The sequence below is a fragment of the Phyllobates terribilis genome, unplaced genomic scaffold, assembly GCF_046119375.1.
Source record: "Phyllobates terribilis strain yellow unplaced genomic scaffold, ASM4611937v1 Scaffold_7__3_contigs__length_470593459, whole genome shotgun sequence".
NCBI lineage: Eukaryota > Metazoa > Chordata > Amphibia > Anura > Dendrobatidae > Phyllobates > Phyllobates terribilis.
In genome coordinates, this window is record NW_027362767.1 from 30,887,473 (window position 1) to 30,906,904 (window position 19,432).

At 39.6% G+C, this 19,432-nt stretch overlaps 1 pseudogene; it reads right to left on the reverse strand.

Moving 5' to 3' along the window:
* Positions 1-15,561: 15,561 nt before the first annotated feature.
* LOC141152847 (tyrosinase-like) lies at positions 15,562-18,921 on the reverse strand (annotated as a pseudogene).
* Positions 18,922-19,432: the final 511 nt, after the last annotated feature.

Here is a 19,432-nt window from a genome sequence, read left to right on the forward strand (position 1 = left end):
ATTGACAGTCATTTTGTATTTCTTCCATTTTCTTACTATTGCACCAACAGTTGTCTCCTCCTCACCCAGCGTCTTACTTATGGTTGTGTAGCCCATTCCAGGTTTGTGCAGGTCTATGATCTTGTCCCTGACATCCTTAGAAAGCTCTTTGGTCTTGCCCATGTTGTAGAGGTTAGAGTCTGATTAATTGAGTCTGTGGACAGGAGTCTTTTATACAGGTGACTATGTAAGACAGTTGTCTGTAATGCAGGTTACAAGTTGATTAGGAGCGTCTAACTGGTCTGTAGCAGCCAGAACTCATAATGGTTTGTAGGGGATCAAATACTTATTTCTCACTGCAAAATGCAAAAAAATGTATCTAATTTATACAATGTGATTTTCTTGATTTTTTTGGATATTCTATCTCCCAATGTTAAACTTAACAGACCCTTGAAATTATAGACGGTTCATGTCTTTGTCAGTGGGCAAACTTACAAAAACAGCAAGGGATCAAATACTTATTTCCCACACTGTGGATAGATAGATAAAACACATGTTCTAGCTTAATAATGATTTTTTTTCTTTGGGGGGGGGGGCATCTAGCAGCACAGAGTATTTCAGAAGAGGAAATAGATGACATTGTGGGATATTGTACAGTGAAAGTTACATAGTAGAAATGGTAAAGTCAACAGCAGCACAGAGTATTTAGGGAATGATCTTACTGGAGATCGTAGAGTGATTAATACATAGAGGAACGACCAGAATCTCCCAGCAGCACAGAGTATTTCTAGAGATGGGCTCTTGATTTGTGTTTCTGTGTGGTTCTTGGGTTAACAGCAGAGGTTTCAGCCCGCAGCCTCAATGACTTTCTGCTTCCTTTTGCCCTTAGACAATAAGAAAAAAAAAAATCTGAGAGCGAATTTCTCCTTGTCCCTCAGGGTTGAAGTGCAGGAGCTGAGATGTCGCAGCCAGAGCCTGTGGCGGAGTGTGGAGCATGGCGGGGTCCGCGGGGGGCTGCGTCCTCTGCTCAGCTCAATTATCAGTCACTGAGGCTTAAAACAGGAGACGAAGCTTCCATCTACTGAGCTAAATGTGAGATATCGACCATATATCGACCACGAGGCAATGCAGCACCCAGCCTGTGCGAAAGGGTTCTTTACTGTCAGAGCAGAAGACTGTGGAAACCGCCGGCTGCAGAATGACTAGCAGTAATGCACATAGCCTCCTCCAGCCCCTTCACATCTTACAAATTAATACAATGTAACTTCTGAATAACAAGCTGCCTGCTGCCCCAGAGCTGCACTCACAATACTGCTGGTTGTTACTGGAAACCGTCAGCAAGTTTGTCCTGATCAGTTTAGCTGAGCGCCTATAATGCAGATTGTATAGGGGCGGACATATTGCTTTCATATTAATCTAAAAGGGAAGAGTTGTTAATATTTGAAACGTCTCACAGCTGAGGGTCTGCTACTATTGTTTCCAGTCTAGTCTTCTCTGCCCTAATTGCTACAAAGTAACTCTGGAGTCCGATCTGTTCAGCCCACAGAGGATTGCCAAGAATTACTATAATTATCATTTACATTCCTCCACTGAGGGAAAGCAGAGATCTTAAAAATGACAAAGTAAATTAGAAGATTAATCATAATAACCCCCCCTATTAATCAGTGGGTGAAGCCGGGACCCCCGCAGAATGTTAAGTATTTGTCCCTGTTTTGCCTCCGCAGTAATCGCCAGTATCTGACTATGAATTAGCAAAGGAGGAATCAAATTAATTAGTAGCAAACGACTGAGAAGCCCATTATTAGAATCCACCGCAAATCTAAATAATCCGAAATGAAGTAACAGCAGCGGCTCCGAGAGCAACCGATACAAGGGGGCGAATCCAGGGAGAGGGCGAATAAATAAAGGAGACATCGAAATTATCATCCCCCCGGGAGATCACAGATTCATGTGTAACGGATCACAAAGGATTTCTAACACTCCGAGCCAAATGTAACATCCAACCACATACTACAGAGCAGGAGCTAAGGAAACAGGAATATTCTCCAGCATAGGGGCAGTATTATAGTAGTTATATTCTTGTACATAGGAGCAGTATTATAGTAGTTATATTCTTGTATATAGGTGCAGTATTATAGTAGTTATATTCTTGTACATAGGGGGCAGTATTATAGTAGTTATATTCTTGTACATAGGGGGCAGTATTATAGTAGTTATATTCTTGTACATAGGGGCAGTATTATAGTAGTTATATTCTTGTACATAGGGGGCAGTATTATAGTAGTTATATTCTTGTACATAGGGGCAGCATTATAGTAGTTATATTATTGTACATAGGAGCAGTATTATACTAGTTATATTCTTGTATATAGGTGCAGTATTATAGTAGTTATATTCTTGTACATAGGGGGCAGTATTATAGTAGTTATATTCTTGTACATAGGGGCAGTATTATAGTAGTGATATTCTTGTACATAGAGGCAGTATTATAGTAGTTATATTCTTGTATATAGGGGCAGTATTATAGTAGTTATATTCTTGCACATAGGAGCAGTATTATAGTAGTTATATTCTTGTACATAGCGGCAGTATTATAGTAGTTATATTCTTGTATATAGGAGCAGTATTATAGTAGTTATATTCTTGTATATAGGTGCAGTATTATAGTAGTTATATTCTTGTACATAGGGGGCAGTATTATAGTAGTTATATTCTTGTACATAGGGGGCAGTATTATAGTAGTTATATTCTTGTACATAGGGGCACTATTATAGTAGTTATATTCTTGTACATAGGGGCAGTATTATAGTAGTTATATTCTTGTACATAGGGGCAGTATTATAGTAGTTATATTCTTGTACATAGGAGCAGCATTATAGTAGTTATATTCTTGTACATAGGAGCAGCATTATAGTAGTTATATTCTTGTACATAGGAGCAGTATTATAGTAGTTATATTCTTGTACATAGGGGGCAGTATTATAGTAGTTATATTCTTGTACATAGGGGCAGTATTATAGTAGTTATATTCTTGTACATAGGAGCAGCATTATAGTAGTTATATTCTTGTACATAGGAGCAGTATTATAGTAGTTATATTCTTGTACATAGGAGCAGTATTATAGTAGTTATATTCTTGTATATAGGTGCAGTATTATAGTAGTTATATTCTTGTATATAGGTGCAGTATTATAGTAGTTATATTCTTGTACATAGCAGCAGTATTACAGTAGTAATATTCTTGTACATAGGGGCAGTATTATAGTAGTGATATTCTTGTACATAGAGGCAGTATTATAGTAGTTATATTCTTGTATATAGGGGCAGTATTATAGTAGTTATATTCTTGCACATAGGAGCAGTATTATAGTAGTTATATTCTTGTACATAGCGGCAGTATTATAGTAGTTATATTCTTGTATATAGGAGCAGTATTATAGTAGTTATATTCTTGTATATAGGTGCAGTATTATAGTAGTTATATTCTTGTACATAGGGGGCAGTATTATAGTAGTTATATTCTTGTACATAGGGGCAGTATTATAGTAGTTATATTCTTGTACATAGGAGCAGTATTATAGTAGTTATATTCTTGTACATAGTGGCAGTATTATAGTAGTTATATTCTTGTACATAGGAGCAGTATTATAGTAGTTATATTCTTGTATATAGGTGCAGTATTATAGTAGTTATATTCTTGTATATAGGTGCAGTATTATAGTAGTTATATTCTTGTACATAGCAGCAGTATTACAGTAGTTATATTCTTGTACATAGGGGCAGTATTATAGTAGTGATATTCTTGTACATAGCGGCAGTATTATAGTAGTTATATTCTTGTACATAGGGGCAGTATTATAGTAGTTATATTCTTGTACATAGGAGCAGTATTATAGTAGTTATATTCTTGTACATAAGAGGCAGTATTATAGTAGTTATATTCTTATTCATAGGAGCAGTATTATAGTAGTTATATTCTTGTACATAGGGGCAGTATTATAGTAGTTATATTCTTGTACATAGGGGCAGTATTATAGTAGTTATATTCTTGTACATAGGGAGCAGTATTATAGTAGTTATATTCTTGTACATAGGGGGCAGTATTATAGTAGTTATATTCTTGTACATACGGGCAGTATTATAGTAGTTATATTCTTGTACATAGAGGCAGTATTATAGTAGTTATATTCTTGTACATAGGGGACAGTATTATAGTAGTTATATTCTTGCACATAGGGGCAGTATTATAGTAGTTATAATCTTGTACATAGGGGACAGTATTATAATAGTTATATTCTTGTACATAGGGGCAGTATTATAGTAGTTATATTCTTGTACATAGGGAGCAGTATTATAGTAGTTATATTCTTGTACATAGGGGCAGTATTATAGTAGTTATATTCTTGTACATACGGGCAGTATTATAGTAGTTATAATCTTGTACATAGGGGACAGTATTATAGTAGTTATATTGTTGTACATAGGAGCAGTATTATTGTAGTTATATTGTTGTACATAGGAGCTGTTACGATCTGCTACAAGCACTAAGGAAAGACAGGAGATCTGTCCCTACAATAGAACTAAACTGGATCCCTACGATGTAACGGGGAACCTGATCCTGCGATCAGACCCGCTAAAGTCCTCGGCTAGTCTGTATCGAAGACCTATAGATGCAAGGGAGGGATCTCTACAAGAACTAGGGACTGGGATAAAGTTGGACACCTCCTAGCAGAAATTGTAGCAGTAAAAGACAAACACACAACATAGAACATAGAGGTCAGAAGACCTAGCAAAACTAACAGAGAACGGTAACAAAGCAACAAGCTAGCTCAAGAGTAGAAAATACAATGAAGTCCAGCAAGGCCAGGAGGGCGGAGCCGGATTAAATAGGCAAAAATGGTCATGTGACCAGCAAACTAGAAAAAACCTAACAGGAGAGTTCTAACAGTACCCCTTCTTCTAAGAGGATCCTCTGGATCCCCTAGGCCCGGGCTTATCAGGAAACCTCTTGTGAAACGCTCTGACAAGTCTGGAAGCAGAAACATCATCCGCCCTCACCCATGAGTTATCCTCGGGTCCAAAACCCTTCCAAGCGACGAGATACTGCAAACTCCCTCTATACCGTCTAGAATTTAGGATGCGGGAAATTTCGTATTCCCCGTCCTCCACCACCGGAGGAACAGTGGCAGAGGCGTCACCATCCGACACATCAGCTTTTTTCAACAGAGAAACATGAAACACCGGATTAATCTTCCAGGAGGTAGGAACCTCCAACCTAACAGCAGATTGGTTAACTACCTGAAGCACCTTAAATGGCCCTACAAACTTGGGACCCAATTTTTTCGAAGGAATCCTCAATCGCAGATTCTTAGAGGACAACCAAACCATGTCACCAATAGCAAACAAAACCTCTTGCCGTTTCCTATCAAAGTACCTCTTAGATTTTTTGTTAGCCTCCTGAAGATTATCACGCACATCCGTCCAAACTCTCTCTAAATCACCGGAAAAACTCTCCTCCTCCGGCACAGCCGATACCAATTTAGAGAATGACCCAAACGACGGATGTCTCCCTGAACAACAAAAAAAAGGCGAACACCCAGCAGAAGAGGATGTATGATTGTTAAGAGCAAATTCAGCGAGTGGGAGAAACTCAGACCACCCCTCCTGATTGTCTGCCACAAAGCAACGCAAGAACTGCTCAACATCCTGATTTTTCCTTTCTGTCTGGCCATTAGACTCAGGATGATATCCGGATGAAAACGACAAATGAACTCCCAACCTGTCACAAAAGGCACGCCAAAAACGAGCCACGAACTGAGGACCCCTATCAGAAACAATGTCAGTAGGAACACCATGTAGTCTGACAATTTCCTTGACAAAGGCCTTAGCGAGTGTCTTAGTGCAGGGCAGTTTGATGAAGGGAACCAAGTGACACATCTTGCTAAAACGGTCCACGACCACCCAGATGACCGTGAAACCCTCAGAGGGGGGAAGGTCAGTAATAAAGTCCATAGCCAGATGTGTCCAAGGTGCACTAGGAACCTCCAGAGGGCAAAGCAACCCCGCAGCAGGAGCATGCGAAGACTTGGATCATGCACACACAGTACATTGGCGCACCCACTTAATGACTTCCTTCTGCCATCCAGGCCACCAAAAACTGCGACCCACAAGTCTCTTGGTCTCAGAAATTCCTGGATGACCTGCCAACCGAGACTCATGACACTCAACAAACAAATCTCTCCTAAAAGTCCTAGGCACAAACAACTTCCCATGGGGAGTGTTAGATGGGGCATTCTCCTGAGCTTTAAGAATCTCATCCTCCAAAACGGAGTCCAAAGCAGCAATCACAACACCTTCTTGTAAAATGGTCTCCTCTTCCTCCTCAACACCGACCATGGGAGAAAAGCTGCGAGACAAAGCATCCGCTTTAACATTCTTGGTACCCGGGATGTAAGTAACGGAAAAATTAAACCGCGAGAAAAAAAGTGCCCACCTAGCCTGACGGGCATTCAAGCGCTTGGCAGCATCAAGATAGATCAGATTTTTATGATCAGTGAAAACCTGAATGGGAAATTCAGCACCTTCCAAGAGGTGACGCCAGTGTTCAAATGCGAGTTTAATCGCCAGCAATTCCCGATTACCAATATCGTAATTAAGTTCAGTCTCAGAAAAATTTTTTGAAAAAAAGGCACAGGGATGTAATCCATCCTTGTTTTCCTGAGACAACACCGCACCGACCCCCACCGAAGAAGCATCAACCTCAACCAAAAACGGCTTAGTCACATCAGGCTGCATAAGGATGGGAGCAGAGGTGAACCTCTCCTTTAGAAACACAAAAGCTTCAATGGCCTCAGAAGTCCACTGAACCGTATTAGAACCTTTCCTGGTGAGATCGGTCAGCGGTTTGACAATAATAGAATTTTTTTTTATGAATTTTCTGTAATAATTGGCGAAACCCAAAAACCTCTGTATCGATTTCAAACCAATAGGCCTAGGCCATTCCTGAACCGCCTGAACCTTCACAGGGTCCATCTCAAAGCCCTCGCTGGAGATAATGTAGCCCAAAAAACTAATTCTCTGTACAGCGAACTCACATTTCTCCAGCTTAGCAAAAAGCGAATTGTCCATTAATAACTGTAATACCTCACGCACGCTCCGCCAATGAGACTCCAGATCAGGCGAATAAATCAGAATGTCATCCAAATACACAACCACATTTTTGCCGATTAAAGATCTAAGGATGTCATTAATAAGATTCTGAAAAAATGCTGGAGCATTGGTGAGACCAAAAGGCATAACCAGATTCTCAAAATGACCCACAGGAGTGTTAAAAGCAGTCTTCCATTCATCACCCTCCTTCATGCGCAACAGATTGTATGCCCCCTTAAGGTCAATTTTAGAGAACCACTTGGCCCCCATTAACTGGTTAAACAGATCAGGAATCAATGGCAGTGGGTAAGGATTGCGTACAGTAATTTTATTAATCTCACGAAAGTCCAGACAAGGACGTAAACCGCCATCTTTTTTTTTAACCAAAAAAAATCCAACAGCCACAGGAGACTTGGAAGGCCTAATGTGACCGGCGGCCAAGCTTGTCTGTATGTATTCCTCCAAAGCCTTTCTCTCAGGAATAGTAAGATTAAATAAACGACTTTTAGGAAGAATCGCTCCAGGGACAAATTCAATGGTACAATCATAGTCTCTATGGGGAGACAAAATTTGTGACTCCTCCTCAGAAAAAACTCTCCAAAAATCCTGAATAGGTACAGGCAATTCCCCTTTTCCCACCGCAGCAATACGTCCGTTACAACACTTGTCATAACATTTAGGGCTCCAGAACTTAATTTCATTGGTAGACCAATCCAGTACAGGATTGTGCAATTTTAACCAGGGCAAACCCAATATTACTGGAGAAGGCAAATTATTCAATACTACCAAATCCAAATTCTCTTGATGAACACCATTAATAGTGAGGGGAAACTCACAGACCTTGTGAGTAACACTCTTCAAGGGAGAGCATCAACAGAAACCACAGCAATAGGGGATGACAAAGGTTTAGGTTTTAATGGAAGTTTTTCCAAGAATCCCCCATCAATCACATTCAGAGTAGAACCACAATCCACAAATACCCGAAATTCAATTAATTCTTCCTGAGCGGCGGTAGTAGCAGATAGGAATACTCCCTTAGTATTTAAACAGGCTATACGTGCATAACTGACCATTTTTTTTTCTTTGTTCATACGAAGCACACAGTTCTTAATAAAATGACCAGAATTTCCGCAATAGAAGCACAAACCTTCAGAAAGCCTGCGGTCTTTTTCCTGAGAGCGGGGTGTCATCGCCCCAATGTCCATCGGCTCTCCTTTGTCAGCACAGACCCTCTCAAGACTCGGAGCTGACATAGCAGAGGATTTGCTCTCATTAACCCTAGCACGCAGTCTCCTGTCCACCCGTATAGCTAATAGCATAGCCTCCTGCAAGTTTCCAGGTGTGGGATAAGCAATCAGCAAATCTTTAACCCTTTCACCTAGCCCCGCAAGAAACAAACTTTTCAAAGCTGAATCATTCCACCCCACCTGGGCAGACCACCAACGGAAGTGAGAACAATATTTTTCCACATTACCTGATCCCTGCCTCAAACGTCTCAATTCAGACTCAGCAGATGAGACACGATCAGGATCATCGTACAACAAACCCAAAGCAGAAAAAAAACTATCCACTGATCTAAAGCACGGATCACTAGGTTGGAGAGAAAAGGCCCATCCCTGAGGTTCTTTGCGCAAAAGTGACATTATGAACCCTATGCGCTGTGATTCATCACCAGAGGATCTGGGTCTCAAACGAAAATACAATAAACAACTTTTTTAAAGGAAAAAAAATCTTGTTGTTCACCAAAAAATAGATCAGGCAGACGTACCTTTGGCTCCACAAAATGTGCTCCAGAACAGCTACTCATGTGTTGTTGGAGCTCGGCCACCTCCAGAGAGAGTCCCTGCAAGCGTTGAGCCAAATCTTGAACCGAGACCATGATGGAAACTGGAAGTCTTTCCTTAGAGATATTTTTTGGGCTGGACTTACTGTTATGATCTGCTACAAGCACTAAGGAAAGAAAGGAAATCTGTCCCTACAATAGAACTAAACTGGATCCCTACGATGTAACGGGGAACCTGATCCTGCGATCAGACCCGCTAAAGTCCTCGGTTAGTCTGTACGAAGACCTATAGATGCAAGGGAGGGATCCCTACAAGAACTAGGGACTGGGATAAAGTTGGACACCTCCTAGCAGAAATTGTAGCAGAAAAAGACAAACACACAACATAGAACATAAAGGTCCGAAGACCTAGCAAAACTAAAAGAGAAATGTAACAGAGTACCAAGCTAGCTCAAGAGTAGTAATACAATGAAGTCCAGCAAGGCCAGGAGGGCGGAGCCAGATTAAATAGGCAAAAATGGTCATGTGACCAGCAAACTAGAAAAAAACTAACAGGAGAGTTCTAACAGGAGCAGTATTATAGTAGTTATATTCTTGTACATAGGGGCAGTATTATAGTAGTTATATTCTTGTACATAGGAGCAGTATTATAGTAGTTATATTCTTGTACATAGGAGCAGTATCATAGTAGTTATATTCTTGTACATAGGAGCAGTATTATAGTAGTTATATTCTTGTACATAGGAGCATTATTATAGTAGTTATATTCTTGTACATAGGGGCAGTATTATAGTAGTTATATTCTTGTACATAGGGGCAGTATTATAATAGTTATATTCTTGTACATAGGGGGCAGTATTATAGTAGTTATATTCTTGTACATAGGGGGCAGTATTATAGTAGTTATATTCTTGTACATAGGAGCAGTATTACAGTAGTTATATTCTTGTACATAGGGGCAGTATTATAGTAGTTATATTCATGTACATACGGGGCAGTATTATAGTAGTTATATTCTTGTACATAGGGGCAGTATTATAGTAGTTATACTCTTGTACATAGGGGGCAGTATTATAGTAGTTATACTCTTGTACATAGGAGCAGTGTTATAGTAGTTATATTCTTGTATATAGGGGCAGTATTATAGTAGTTATATTCTTGTACATAGGGGCAGTATTATAATAGTTATATTCTTGTACCTAGGAGCAGTATTATAGTAGTTATATTCTTGTACATAGGAGCAGTATTATAGTAGTTATATTCTTGTACATAGGGGCAGTATTATAATAGTTATATTCTTATACATAGGAGCAGTATTATAGTAGTTATATTCTTGTACATAGGGGTAGTATTATAGTAGTTATATTCTTGTACATAGGGGGCAGTATTATAGTAGTTATATTCTTGTACATAGGGGGCAGTATTATAGTAATTATATTCTTGTACATAGGGGCAGTATTACAGTAGTTATATTCTTGTACATAGGAGCAGTATTATAGTAGTTATATTCTTGTACATAGGGGCAGTATTATAGTAGTTATATTCTTGTACAGAGGAGCAGTATTATAGCAGTTATATTCTTGCACATAGGGGGCAGTATTATAGTAGTTATATTCTTGTACGTAGGGGGCAGTATTATAGTAGTTATATTCTTGTACATAGGGGCAGTATTATAATAGTTATATTCTTATACATAGGAGCAGTATTATAGTAGTTATATTCTTGTACATAGGAGCAGTGTTATAGTAGTTATATTCTTGTACATAGGGTGCAGTATTATGGTAGTTATATTCTTGTACATAGGGTGCAGTATTATGGTAGTTATATTCTTGTACATAGGGAGCAGTATTATAGTAGTTATATTCTTGTACATAGGGGCAGTATTATAGTAGTTATATTCTTGTACATAGGGGGCAGTATTATAGTAGTTATATTCTTGTACATAGGAGCAGTATTATAGTAGTTATATTCTTGTACATAGGGGCAGTATTATAGTAGTTATATTCTTGTACACAGGGGCAGTGTTATAGCAGTTATATTCTTGTACATAGGGGCAGTATTATAGTAGTTATATTCTTGTACATAGGGGCAGTATTATAGTAGTTATATTCTTGTACATAGGGTGCAGTATTATGGTAGTTATATTCTTGTACATAGGGGGCAGTATTATAGTAGTTATATTCTTGTACATAGGAGCAGTATTATAGTAGTTATATTCTTGTACATAGGAGCAATATTATAGTAGTTATATTCTTGTACATAGGGGGCAGTATTATAGTAGTTATATTCTTGTTTATAGGGAGCAGTATTATAGTAGTTATATTCTTGTACATAGGAGCAGTATTATAGTAGGCATATTCTTGTACATAGGGGGCAGTATTATAGTAGTTATATTCTTGTACATAAGGGGCAGTATTATAGTATTTGTATTCTTGTAGATAGGAGCAGTATTATAGTAGTTATATTCTTGTACATAGCGGCAGTATTATAGTAGTTATATTCTGGTACATAGGGGCAGTATTATAGTAGTTATATTCTTGTACATAGGGGCAGTATTATAGTAGTTATATTCTAGTACATAGGAGCAGTATTATAGTAGTTATATTCTTGTACATAGGGGGCAGTATTATAGTAGTTATATTCTTGTACATAGGAGCAATATTATAGTAGTTATATTCTTATACATAGGAGCAGTATTATAGTAGTTATATTCTTGTACATAGGGGGCAGTATTATACTAGTTATATTCTTGTACATAGCGGCAGTATTATAGTAGTTATATTCTTGTACATAGGGGCAGTATTATAGTAGTTATGTTCTAGTACTTAGGAGCAGTATTATAGTAGTTATATTCTTGTACATAGGGGGCAGTATTATAGTAGTCATATTCTTGTACATAGGGGCAGTATTATAGTAGTTATATTCTAGTACATAGGAGCAGTATTATAGTAGTTATATTCTTGTACATAGGGGGCAGTATTATAGTAGTTATATTCTTGTACATAGGAGCAATATTATAGTAGTTATATTCTTATACATAGGAGCAGTATTATAGTAGTTATATTCTTGTACATAGGGGGCAGTATTATACTAGTTATATTCTTGTACATAGGAGCAGTATTATAGTAGTTATATTCTTGTACATAGGAGAAGTATTATAGTAGTTATATTCTTATACATAGGAGCAGTATTATAGTAGTTATATTCTTGTACATAGGGGGCAGTATTATAGTAGTTATATTCTTGTACATAGGGGGCAGTATTATAGTAGTTATATTCTTGTACATAGGAGCAGTATTATAGTAGTTATACTCCTGTACATAGGAGCAGTATTATAGTAGTTATATTCTTGTACATAGGAGCAGTATTATAGTAGTTATACTCCTGTACATAGGAGAAGTATTATAGTAGTTATATTCTTATACATAGGAGCAGTATTATAGTAGTTATATTCTTGTACATAGGGGGCAGTATTATAATAGTTATATTCTTGTACGTAGAGGGCTGTATTATAGTAGTTATATTCTTGTATATAGGAGCAGTATTATAGTAGTTATATTCTTGTACATAGGGGCAGTATTATAGTAGTTATATTCTTGTACATATGGGGCAGTATTATAGTAGTTATATTCTTGTACATAGGAGCAGTATTATAGTAGTTATACTCCTGTACATAGGAGAAGTATTATAGTAGTTATATTCTTATACATAGGAGCAGTATTATAGTAGTTATATTCTTGTACATAGGGGGCAGTATTATAATAGTTATATTCTTGTACGTAGAGGGCTGTATTATAGTAGTTATATTCTTGTATATAGGAGCAGTATTATACGAGTTTTATTCTTGTATATAGGAGGCAGTATTATACGAGTTATAGTCTTGTCTTTAGGAGCCGTATTATGTTCCTATCCCTTTAGCCCTTATAGTGATATAATATTATATTTATCCTGTACACTTGCAGCTGATATTAGTCCTGGGCTCGGTTTAACAGAAAGACATTAGAATGAAAAATGTATTTAATATAAAACTTGCTGTGCAGATTAGATATTAGAGTTGTCTGAGGAATGAACCTTCGTTACTCTTCTATTATTGGTATTCTTAGATTTGTATTCGGACCATAGTGACTTCTGTGTGAACAGATTTATGACATTAGAGACCTTTATGGACTCACTAAACTTTGACCTTTGTCATTTATGTTAATTGTGGGAGTCTCTAATGTGGGGGACACACAATGCCAAGGATCAATTAAGAAATTACTTGTTGAATCACTGGTTGGTGTAACTGCTGCCATATAGTGTGTGCTGTACAGAGTATTTCAGGAGCAGAATGGTCTGTCAGGAGGACCTGTCCATCATTTGTCATTAACCTATGAAGGCGATTAAGAGAGGTAGGAGGTCGTAGCTCGGGGTTTCTCCAGCAGCACAGAGGATTCCAGCAGACGATTGTGCTGATATTGTGTTACATAAAGTCATTCACATCACAGATCTTTAATATTTTGTTATATATTTTCTTTATTGCCATTGAATTTCATTTTCAGCATAATCCTTATAGCAAGATACAGATTATTATAATTTACTGTTAATAATTGCATTCCTCCATTAATGATCAGATAAAGCTGTAGTTACATTAGCTGAGAACTGTCTGACAACCCGGTGCCATATGACTATCACTGAGAATTGTTTGTTTGGGGTAGTTAGCCTAGGAGTATAGGGCTGAATGAATGATACAAAGTTGGTAATGTGACTATATTGTTAATAAGGGAAATAAGAGTATCCATTAACAGGACCACCCCCTGCTTGTTCTGATTCTTCCTAATGAACCTCCAGTTATAGGATCGGTGCGTTGGAGGCTTCTTTGACGCCTTTTTCCATTCCTTAGAGAAGAATAAGGGACATTGCCCTAGTCCACAACTCTCTCCTTTCCTTAAAGCAAAATCACCAACAGGGTTCCCACCTAATTAAGATAGTATTGGTCGTCTCATATGGCCCCTCTAGTATCTAGGACCAGGGAGTTACTGCAGCCCTTGCACCCCCTTGTTACCCCTCTGCTAAGGGAGCTGCTCAAATTCACGTCCCTACTAGGAGGAGTAATGGAGCTGTGGTCATATAGGACGCTGCTCTCCATAGCAGGGGCCAGAGACAATGTAACGACAGATAATTACAATACACATAACCGCAATGAAGATGATTATAGTGAGCAGAGAAGAGCGCTCCTCTATCATTTTTGGTAATGACAACCATTAATAGTGCACAGCCCTCCATGCACTTAAATCAAATGAGAAGGTAATGTCCATTATCAAAGCCATCTGTGAGCCGGTGGTAAGTGGCTCTAATAGGGCGGCTCGGCCTCATTAACCCTCATTATCCCAGCATTCTTATTATTCCAAAGATCTAAGCAACAACAACTATTACTCTCATCAGACTGGGGGGAGTTTTGATGCAAGTGGATAAGTTTTGACATTGCAAACCAGAAAACAAAAGCGTTGGGTACATAACAAGTGCAGACAGAATGTGGTGTTCATACTGGATACATAGATGCTATTATTTATCAATATTGGAACATGATATTTACTAACAATGACATTGTGCTTCTTATTGCTCTGTGTTTTGCCGCCTCCAGCAAGTTACTGCATATATTATAATACTAGATTTCTGGCTTTCCCAGGATCAGAATGTAAACTAATCTACAGATAAATATATGTATATATATATATATATATTTTTATAGGACCACACGCAAGAAAACTGCAACAAGTCAAGGACTTCACAAAGCAGCTGAAATACCCTTTAAAGAGGTTGTTTTGTCATCTGATTAAATGGGAAAAATTGCAAAGCGCTTGTAAAAATAATCAACTTATTAAAAATCCTCTGTTCTCAAGGACCGAAGGATTTTTAATGGTGCAATTTATTGCTTCTAGATTAGGTTACTGGCCAACTTTGCTGTTGTTTATAGGCAAGGATCGGTCTACTAGTAAAGGAGTGCTGCACTTGCAAGCTCTTAAAGGGAATCTGTCAGCAGGTTTTTGCTACTTAATCTGAGAGCAGGATGATGTAGGGGCAGAGACCCTGATTCCAGAGATGTTGCACTTACTGAGCTGCTTGCTGTAGTTTTGATGAAATCACTATTTTATCAGCAGGAGATCACCCCTAAAGGACTAGTAAATCTCCTGCCATGTAGTCCATCCACTCCCCAGCACTGATTAGCAGCTTTCTGCCTATGCACAGTGTACACAGAAAGCTGTCAATCAATGGTGCGGGCGGGGTTATAAAGAGCTAAGCGTTCAGAGAACTGGTAGAGCTGCTGCAGATAAACTGCAGCAAGCAGCCCAGAAAGTGATATATTGCTGAAATCAGGGTCTCTGTCCCCACATCTTGCTGCAAAAACCTAGTAACAGACACCCTATAACTATACAGTTTGCAAACGCTGCATTGAAGTTGTGCATGTCACTGGATCCAGGCAGCTTGAGTATCCCTGCGCTCTTACAATGCTCGGAGAGCGCGCAGTTTAGGTCAGCGGTGCGACCATGCCACTGGCCTGAACTGTCAATCATCAGGAGCGCACCGCCCCCCCGACAAGTAGGAAGAAGGGAGGCAGAGAAGCAGTGCGCTCCTGAAGACTGATCTTCAGAAACTCCTTGATGGGAAATCCTTCACATTCCTTGGTACTTGGAGAATTTATATCCCAGTTTAGATGAGCTGCAAAGAAAATCCTTGTTCCTGTAACAGGGAAAGTAGGGGGTGGCGCACTCATTGGGACCTTGTCCAAGCTGATCATTTTCGGGGTAGTGGTCTGGGGTCCCGTTATACCTTTGCAGCCACTCTTCAAATATCCTGCAAGACAATTTTATTAAATTGCTACAAATTTTACATGTACACGGCCAAATCTCTTTAAGTGGATCCTGAATATCCTCACTACGAACCCTCACTACCTCTGCTTGCGGTCCTTAGTTTAGTCCTGAATATCCCTGGCTTTGTCCTGATAGCACGGTTGTATTTTCTTACAGTGTGTCTATGTAGTGTCCAAGACAGGAAAAAAGATTTCTGCTGCTGCTGAGTTTAACATTGACTGCAATTTTAATGAACTGTAACATTGTAACGAACTACAGCTGTGATAGCAGGACTCGTCACCAAAACTGGATTTTTTTTTCTTTGTATCTACAGTAGCCAGGGAAACAATGAACAATTGCAGTATCCGGAATTGTAAGGTGTTACCACCTGAAAATCAATCATTGTTTCACCCCCCATGTCTGCATCTGATTCTGGGAAACCTGGGTGACAACTGATGGGTCTCACCCCAAAACAAGCTTTCACAGGGATTTTTTTACCCCCATTTCCTTGCATCATTATTTAATAATTATCATAGAAACTATAACAATAGGGAACTTACTTGTCAACAAAGCAGTGATGCAGCAGGAAGATGGGGTCGTTGCTGGAGATGGGGACTTGAGACATGGTTCCCCCCAAATAAATGTGAACTAAGTTGTGCATATTCCGCCCCAGTGTGGTCCCGTCCGAGGGTCTCAGGAAGCCTAAAAAAACGGATCAAACATTGAGTGAGTGAGAAATGAGGTGTGATATCATTGGTCTGTGTCACATTATAGCCCAGTGACTGAGGCATGGCTGCAGGGAAAGTAGTCGCACAGGGGCCCTATGGGGCAAGGGGGCCCTTGTCAGATCAGGTCTGCAACAAAGTATCCAGGACCTTAATAATCTCAGCTTCCTGACCACATATATTGGTGACTGGTACGAGACGGTCACCTACCTTCTAAAGCGTTGCGGAAGCTCCTCTTGGAGGTCGTGTTGTATGGGGCTGTATCAAAGTCCCTCCATTTGAGGGTGTCCTCTACATCCTGGAAGGAGGGGAGATTACTGGCGCGGGGATCGGAGCCCGGTTTTCTGTGCAGTTTTTCCATCTGGCACTCGTCGCCCGCCGTTTGGCAATAGGCATCGGCATAATTAAACCCGCTGCAAATAGACTGATGTGGAGGACAGAGGGTTACTACAATAAAGGGGGTATCAGGGGTATTATGCTCTGGCTGGGGGGGCTTTTTCCTTTTTTTCGCTGTCTATGCTCATGTCTGAGGTCCCTTTAAAGTGATCCTGACCACAGTGCATGATAATAATTCTGGGGCATCTTTTCTCATAACTCCGCATTGTGGCACGTTGCGTTTTTGCAGCGTTTTTTTTTTTTTGCTGCGTTTTTTTTTCCCTGCAAATTCTAAGCTGCGTTTTACAGCACCAGCAAAGTCTATGAGAATTCAGAAATCTCATGCACACACCTTGGGTTTTTTTCCTGACTGTTTTGTCAAAGAGCTGCCTTTTTGCAAAATGCAGCATGTCGCTCCTTTCAGCGTTTTTGCAGCGTTTTTCACCCATAGAAAAGCAATGGGTAAGTGCAAAAATGCAGCAAAAAATGCAGCACAAAACGCAGGTATCAGGTTTTGCTGCGCTATTGGTGCCAAAACCTGAGGAGGTTAAATCAGGTTATTTTTTATGCACTTATCTTTATCACCATGCACAAGAGACAAATATTCCGTGACAATAACGCAGCAAAAACACCGCAAATACACAGCAAAAACTCACCAAAACCTGCTTTTTTGACGCTGCTTCTTCACTGCCAAGAGAGCAGATTTTGCCTGCGGGGAAAAAAAGGCAGCAAAAATGCAACATGTGAACATAGCCTTATTACGCCTGGAAATATATGAACTGGGATTTTCCCATTCTCCATGGACAATGTAAGTGTGTACGGGGACATGGACCCCTACTAGTATCACCCAGTTGTCCATTAATTAATCCCTTTCCTGGAGGAATAACAGAGGCACAGCACAACATAAATTCTACAAAAAGATGCTACATAATTGTTACATTATGATGAAGCTTAAAAAGGACACTTTAGCAACCAGGATCATTATACTCTAGTCACATCCAGAGTTGCATATTTCTATTTTTGTTCCACATCGGCCATAATTCTTGAGCCTTCTGGAAACCTGACTTCTTCAGCCCTGTGTCATAGCAGTGTATTATTTGCAAGAAATAGAAACTGAACCGGCAGGGAGCAGCAGCGAGGCATGCACCTGAATTGCTTTTTAAGCTTGCTGCAGAATTTTGAATGCAGCTCTGGATGTGACTAGAGGATAAGACATAATGGAATTAAGGATCAGCACATGAGGCACAATGCAATATTTAGTTCTCTGACGTCATTTCCGGATACTTACTTTCCAGGATGCAAAGTGCGAGTCGTCATCCAGGAAGCCTTGTGCGTTACTGGCTCCAAGGAATTGGTTGGTGCAGATGGAGCAGTTCTTCTCCCCTCTCCAGTCGTAATAAGGAATGGCGAAGTCGTCATCTCCGCTCAGGAGCTGAATTTCCCTCTCAAAGAACATGAGACCCAGACGATGCCAACCGGGGAAAGCCGGACCCTGATGGGCGTAGTTTGTGCTAAAATCAAAAGTATCATTGACCAGAAGGGGCTTCATGGAATAATAATGGATCCAAGCAAAAACGTCAAAGATGGTGGCGTCCACGAAGCGGTACGAGTCCCTGTGGTGTCTGTCCCCGGTGGACAGGATGACAAAATCTGCGCTTTTGGTGGTTTTGGCCAAAGCCAAGTAACTGAAGAACCTCTTTCTTTCCAAAAGTGAGAGCTGGCGGATTTCTTTCCGCACCACGGTCTTCTCGCGATCGCACTTGTCTCCGGAGCGGCCGTACTTGCACTGGCCGCAGTTGTAGCCGCTGTAGTTCCCGAAACATTTACAAGTATTGTTGAAATAAAAGCGCGGTCAGTCCAGGCGATCATCGTAAAATTGTCGAGCTCGTCCCGCGACCAGCGGTGTAAAGACCACATTGTTTCTACACTGGCCACGGCCGGATCGTGATCCACAGGGGCTACCATCCTTCCAGAGAGGGCAACAAGTTTTAGAACGAAGGGCTGCACTTGTGGTACATGACCTGGGGAACTAACAATGGACGGCACCAAGGAACAGCACAAACAATGTACACAGCGCAAACATGGTCACCAGATAAATAGCCCCCCTGGTAGAGAAAAGCAGAAATATTCCAAATATTACAACATCTGTTCCTGTATATAACCAACACTTGTACATAGGGGACAGTATTATAGTAGTTATATTATTGTACATAGGGGGCAGTATTATAGTAGTTATATTCTTGTACATAGGAGCAGTATTATAGTAGTTATATTCTTGTACATAGGAGCAGTATTATAGTAGTTATATTATTGTACATAGGGGCAGTATTATAGTAGTTATATTATTGGACATAGGGAGCAGTATTATAGTAGTTATATTCTTGTACATAGGAGCAGTATAATAGTAGTTATATTCTTGTACATAGGGGCAGTATTATAGTAGTTATATTCTTGTACATAGGAGGCAGTATTATAGAAGTTATATCCTTGTACATAGGAGCAGTATTATAGTAGTTATATTCTTGTACATAGGGGGCAGTATTATAGTAGTTATATTATTGGACATAGGGAGCAGTATTATAGTAGTTATATTC